The sequence below is a fragment of the Macadamia integrifolia genome, chromosome 8 (genome assembly GCF_013358625.1).
Source record: "Macadamia integrifolia cultivar HAES 741 chromosome 8, SCU_Mint_v3, whole genome shotgun sequence".
Taxonomy (NCBI): Eukaryota; Viridiplantae; Streptophyta; class Magnoliopsida; order Proteales; family Proteaceae; genus Macadamia; species Macadamia integrifolia.
In genome coordinates, this window is record NC_056564.1 from 14,155,092 (window position 1) to 14,161,985 (window position 6,894).

Consider the following 6,894-nt stretch of genomic DNA (forward strand, 5'->3'; position numbering starts at 1 on the left):
TATATATTTTTTAATACGTAATGTTATTAATCAAAAATGAAAAAAGAGATATACAATAGGACACAGCTTCAATCAGGCTCCAAAGAATAAGCAACCAAGGGAAGCCACAAATAAACCCTTAAAAAAGGGGACCAAAAAAAAAAAAAAAAAATTCAGAATAAAAAAGCCGGGAAACTTCTATCATCATAGGTACTTATGTATAAAAAAACCGAGGGTACCGTATGCCTCATTCATAAAGAGTCTACAGCTAGTTCCTTAAGAATGTCCATGGTACAGCTAGTTCCTTAAGAATGTCCATGGTCCAGTTCCATAGCCTATCCTCCAATAACAAAGGTGTTGAAAGAGAAGATAAAAACAAGATAAAGAGAAAACAATTAATTCATATACTATACTGAGAATGGAATTGGAGATGAAATTACCTCCAAAAGCCAGCGGATGCACGCAAAGTCATATAGATTGTCAAAGCAGTCCAGATTCCAACAAAACCATTGCTAGAAGATAAAAACACTATGGACAGTATGCTCACTGCAGCTACTGGGATCTGAATTGAAGAAGAAAGAGTAGAGTTATTTTCAGAAACAAATTTCAAATGAGTCAAGTAGTTCTAAGGTTTCTGTATCCAATACTTACCATGGAGTATGCAGAAAATGCATAATCTGATGCTCCATAGTTGACACCATCATAGACAAAAGCTAAGGTATTCAGAGGCTGAGTTGCTGCAACAAACTATTGGATAAAAGTAGACATATTCAGTCACAAAAATTATTTGTATTCTCTAAATAATATAGAAAAAAAGGGTTTTGCTAAGGTAATGGAAAATTGAATAATGCTGCTCATGATTTCAACACAAATACATCTTTTGCCCTTGCGAATCCCGTTAGGAATGAGGAATGAGGTAAAAGAAAGTTTATTTTCCCAACAGCTGATTGGTAGATGTGAAATCTGGGCATCAAGTTTTCGAGTCTGGATCCTCTCCCCATGAGGTGATATCCCTAAATGAAGATCCACCATCTATGGGGAGTCTGAATCGTGTCAGAGGGGGGTTTGATCCTCTATGGACGGTGGATCCTTATGTGGGGAAGAATGGAGGGTTACTCCCCCACCCCCATGTGGGGAGCTGATCTGGACACCAAGTTTTCATGGGGTTACCATTTTCATGGAAAAAAAATAATTCTGTGTGTTTTGCTTAGGGGGAGGAAGAAAGAGATACCGGAAGGGCTATATGTATGATGTGGATAACAGCTTTGTCTTGAGTAAATATTCCTGCTCCAAATCGCAAGCCAACTCCAATGAAGATTGCAAGCGCAAACCCTAGTACCAAACTCCTCTGCAATGATTTATCTACAACTTTTAGATGAAATCATGACATTTCAAATACAACTAGAACATCTACCAAAAAAAAAAAAAAAAAAACACACTTATTTGATATTTTTGTGGACAAATGATGCACCTGTAATACTTGGGTTGCTGTGGCTTTTGCCTTTTCGTAATCTTTTTCCACAAACGCAGTTGCAGGTATTACCTGAAAGAGGGTGAGACTATTCAGCTAGCATATAGTATGAGATATGAAATTAAGGAGTGTTTGAATGACACCTCTATAGGTGCATATAGAATCCATAAGTTCTTTAGGAGAATAAAAGGGTTTTCAAAAATAATTTGAAAATAACCAATCATTATGTCATTATCAAAAAATTTCAATGCCATGCACATTTCTTGATTATACATGCAATAAAAAAAAAAAATAAATAAATAAAAAAAAAGAAAAGAAAAGATGTTGTGGATTTATTACCTGTCCAACAACAGCCAATCCATCAGCGAGAAGAGATGTTGTTAACCAGATCTGGAGGCAGATATTAAAAGCGGCCATTGAATTTGAACCTAGTCTTGCAGCCATTGATGTTGCTAGGGTAACACAGAATGTAAAAGCAATTACCCTCATAAGGAGCAGAAATCCTGGGTCCAAGTACAAAAACAAAGTAAGACAAGGGTCTATTATAAATATCATTCATTAAAAAACTGAATTCTTCCTGAGAAATAGATACGCAAGTGCAAAGAATATGAATAAAGAGGAAATCAGTGGCTTCAGTAATGCATAAACCAGGCACTTACCATCTTTAAAAAACTTTCCAAGTTGTAGATCTTTGAAACTTGGAGCTAAGAGATCAACTTATCTCATTAATCTCCACATCAATACTATTGAAATTAAGTACATAAAGCATAAAAAATAATGTGAGAAAAACAAAAGATGTTACCTAAAAATAATAATAATAATAATAATAATAATAATAATAATAATTTGAATTGCAAGAGGGTATGACTTACTGAGAAATGCAATGGGCAAGGGCTGCTCCACTGACTCCCAAATGGAAAACAAATATCAGTATTGGGTCTAAAATTATATTAATTAGATCTCCTGCCACTGTTTCAAATAAAAGTATGTATTAGATGTAGGGTTTAAACATTCCAAACATTAAATGTGAAGGGAATTACTAGGCAAGTATACATATATAACAAGGACTTATGTGTACCAATAGCATATAAAGGAGTTTTGGTGTCCTTAAATCCTCGAAAGATCCCTTGGAGAGCCAAAGAAAGAAGAACAGATGGAGAACCAAGTGCCCTTAATATCAAGTACCTTTGAGCTGGTTTCATCATAGAGGTGCCCTATGTACCATTAAGTAATAATTAAAATTACTTAATGATAGTTCATTACCATTTAAAATACAAAGAAACAGCCATTCAATGAAGGTAGTGTAATTTCCTGGTGAGAACACTTACAACTTTCAAACCCATGAGTCTCAATAGAGGTTTTGAGGCAAAAATGAGGAATATGGTCTGGAGAAGGCCAAGTATCCCACTAACAACCAATGCTGATGATGATGATGGAATATTCATCCTTTCACGCTTAGATTTGGACATTTGTAACTTTTCAATGGTATTTGAAGATTGTTGGCAGGCAGTTTTCTCTGTATCTGAAATGAAGGACATAATAACTAATTATTTTTTGAATAGATTGGGTTATACTAATTGAGGCTGCATTGAAGTAATTGTATTGAGAATAATTCCACATTGGTTAATCTAGGACCTTGGGTGCCTTTATTTAGTTAAGGAGCTCCTCAAGTACATGAAGGCACCAAGGACCTAGTCCATGACTAGTAATCCTACCATAGAAAGAGGTTAAAAAGACAAGTGGAAACATATATACCACATTCTTGAATTAACTCCATTTCATTGCATGTGGCCAACCCTTTCTCTACATTTTCAATTTCTGATTCTTTAGCCTGTAATCTTCCAATACTTGCATCCTCTGCAACAGAAGTAGTTGTAATGCTAGCAATTGGAAATACTGTTATCCTTGACACTTGATTAAACACAGATATAGCTACTCCCACCGCAGCAAGCTCCACAGCACCTTTATATTACAGATAAACACAGAAAATTTATAAGCTATGAATGGAGTCTTTAGAGAGAACAAATAATAACAGCAAGAGAAAGTGGAAAATAATCCACAAGTATGAAAAAGCATAGTAGTAGTTCCAACATTAGATAAGTGGAGCAAAGAATCAGCCACCATGATGACTAGTTATGTAGAGTTCTATTCTTACATAAGCAAGCTAACTTGCTGCTAGTTGTAAGACACAAACTCTAATACCCTAATGGCTAAGTCTGGAATCCAGATCAGCTCCCTACGTGGGGAGAGGAGTTGCCCATCATTAATGACTGTGGCCCGATACCCAATAAATGGTGAGATCCTATAGGGTGAGGTCACCATGTGGGGAGAGGATCCAGATTCTGAAAATACTGAGTGAAGAGGACATTGTTGGTTTTTTTTTTTTTGGGTTTATTTACATTTTATAGAACTTTCCAAGGGGACTTTACTCACACACACAAGAGGGAGGTGATGCCTATGACAGGAGTTTCCCTAGACCACAAACCTGGCCCTGCTCTACCAGCAGAGGCTGCATCCAGCGTCGCTATGTGCTGGATTCACAGAGTATGTACCTAGTTGTACCTAGTTGTCCAATGAATGTAGTGTCGATCAATGAAGCAATGGGGTCAGCTGTTAAAGCCAAAGCTGCAGGAACTGCAATACGTAATATCTCCATGGCAAGCTCATCCTTCTTGAAGATCAACCTGTCCATGCAATTGTAGAATCTCATATTAGCTTTCATCTGGGCACCTTGTATTCTCTTTCATTCTTTTTCAGTAATTGAGGATGCAACTATGAGATTTGAATGTAACCAAGAAAACAATATTAATTGGAACAGAACCCAGAAAGCAGAACAGTACCATGCATCATTGAATATAACAAACAAGGGTAGCTTTCTCTTCTTTCCATTAGCTGGAGCAGCCTCAGAGACAACTGGGACCTTCTGGACATTGGAAACAGGTAGAACCTCAACATTGGCTTCTGGGACTTGAACTTCTGCCATCAATGGATACTCTTCTAAATCAAACACTCTTTATAGTTATACACTTCAACAAGAGTAAGAAAATGTTGTAGCCATGAAGATGATGAACAATGGATATATATATATATATATATATATGAATAACAAAATGAAGGTAAGTCTGGGGAAGAAACTACGTACCTTTCTTTTTTATGGGCGGTGGTGCATGGGTGGGTTTCCCAATTTTCTTCGAGAGAGCTATTATATTCTCTCTCTCTCTCTCTCTCTCTCTCTCTCTCTCTGCATTAGAGAGAGAGAGAGTGAGACACAAGCTCCATCATTTTTAAAACCGCTGAAGGTGGTTAGTCTACAATCCCCGAGATTTGAAAGAAGTCTTATTAGATCCTATGAGCTTAGGGAGGGGAGACCATTATGGGTTGACCTGAAGCTATCATTCCTCGACGTGACACCCATCAACAAAGTACTACCGGGTTTTTTTTTTTTGGGGGGGGGGGGGGTGTTGGGGTTCTCATTAGGGGTGTCAATATCCAAACCGGATCGGACCGAATCGATTAAGCCCGATCCAAACAAACCGTTGGCTTATTGGGCTGGTTTCGGTTTGTATATTAAATTGAATCCGGTTTCGGTTTGGTTCGGTTCGGGTTAGCCCGTTGGGCCACCGAAAACGCCGGAAATATGCACCGAAACCGAAACTGATCCAAACCGACCCGAGCCCACCGTTTAACCCCTAATACAAATTCGACATTTTAACTTCAACAGTTCAACACTTCAACCTTTCAAAACCTGAAAACCCTAATTTTTCGAAAGAATGAAAAGTTAAAAACCTAGGTTGGTGACGCCGTGACGGAGTGAGCAGCAGGCAGCAGTGGCCAGCGGCCAGCGGACCAGCGGTTATGGCCATGGGCCCTAGCGCCGGAGTTGGCGAACGTAATAGCGACGACGGCAAGCGATGTGTACAGAGTACAGTTATGGCCTTATGGGGTGTTTGTGCTGGAGGTGGCGTACTCTGTACGAGCCGCTGCTGATCGAACATTAGAATGGAATTTGGAAGTCCAACACTCTATTGTCCTTGGCTCGCGCTTTTTTCCTAATTCTGCGCTTTGTCTTCTCTTCTATCATGAAACCTATCACCATCATCTTTCACTTCTCCTAAACCCTAACTTTACCCCATTTTGTTATTACCTTATAGCATTAGTAAAGGGGCTGGAGAATAGAGAACGACTTCTTATTGATTGGCAAGGAGGGCTCCTGGAGGAATGCACAGTGGTCTAACTGCTGCTCTAAACTAAGGTACAACACCAAATCATCTTCGTTCCTTTTTTTTTTTTTTAAATGCAGCACGGTGGTCTAACTACCGCTCTAACCCAGCAGGTATGCTTTTCTTCACTCGGCTAGCAGGCATACCTGGTGTTTGTTTTTTTGTTTCTTTATTTGTTTGTTATTGTTCAAATCTTATTGTCCTCTGTGTTTGTTGATGAATGCAACTTACCCTTTTCGTTATTTTGGTTATTTTCATGACAATGATGAGATTTTTTTAGCCCTCTTTTTCTTCTTCACTTTCTGATTCTCTGTTCTTCTATAGCAGACATGGTGTTCGCATTATTGTTTCTTAATTTGTTCATTAGTGTTCATATCTATGGTCCTCTGTGTTTTTGTTGATGAATCCAACCTACCCTTTATTATTTCACTTATTTTCATGCCAATGAGCAGATTTTAGTGAGCCCTCTCTGTTCTTCTATAGCATACTTGTTTTTTGCATTACTGTTTCTTTATTTGTTCGTTAGCTCAAATCTGATGTCCTTGTGTTTTTGTTGATGAATCCAACTTACCCTTCTGTTGTTTCACTTATTTTCAAGCCGATGAACAGATTTTACTGAGCCCAGACTCAGAGGACATCTATGGCAACTAGATGCAGTATCAAGGCACTAGCATCAATGCCAAGAGAAGAAGAATGGGGCACGGTTTCATTAGTTTCAAAATTCCAAGTTTCTTTAGAAATTCTAGTCTTAGTGAGAATTCTATTCCTAGTATAGTGTGGAATTCTGTTTGAGTTTTGCTTTCAGTTTCTTTCCACTTCAAACTATTTTTACCTGTTTTCGTCCAAGGCTCCAAGTTGTATAAGGTCTCTATAGATACAATCTTGTTTTGAATTGGTTTTCTTTATCTCATCAAGTCCTAGTTAATTAACAATCTCCAAACATAATAATATAATGGGGAATTTTTAACTAGTTTTAAGTTAAATAGTTAACTAGTTTTAAGTTAAATATATTGGTTGTTTTTCATTTTTCAAATATTAATTGAATTGTCAAATATTGGTTTTCAGCAGGTCAGCAGCTTCTTGTTTCCTAATGGCTCCATACCGGTTCTCTATACCAGTTTAAAAAACCGATCCAAACCGAAATGAACTTGATAAATCCAAACCGGTATCAACCCGAACCCAAACCGCACCGAAACCGACACCGGACCGAAACCGATAAATCCT

The 6,894-nt window shown here is 37.8% G+C and overlaps 1 pseudogene; it reads right to left on the minus strand.

Moving 5' to 3' along the window:
- Positions 1 to 276: 276 nt before the first annotated feature.
- Positions 277 to 4,142, minus strand: LOC122085405 (annotated as a pseudogene).
- Between the last annotated feature and the right edge of the window lie 2,752 nt (positions 4,143 to 6,894).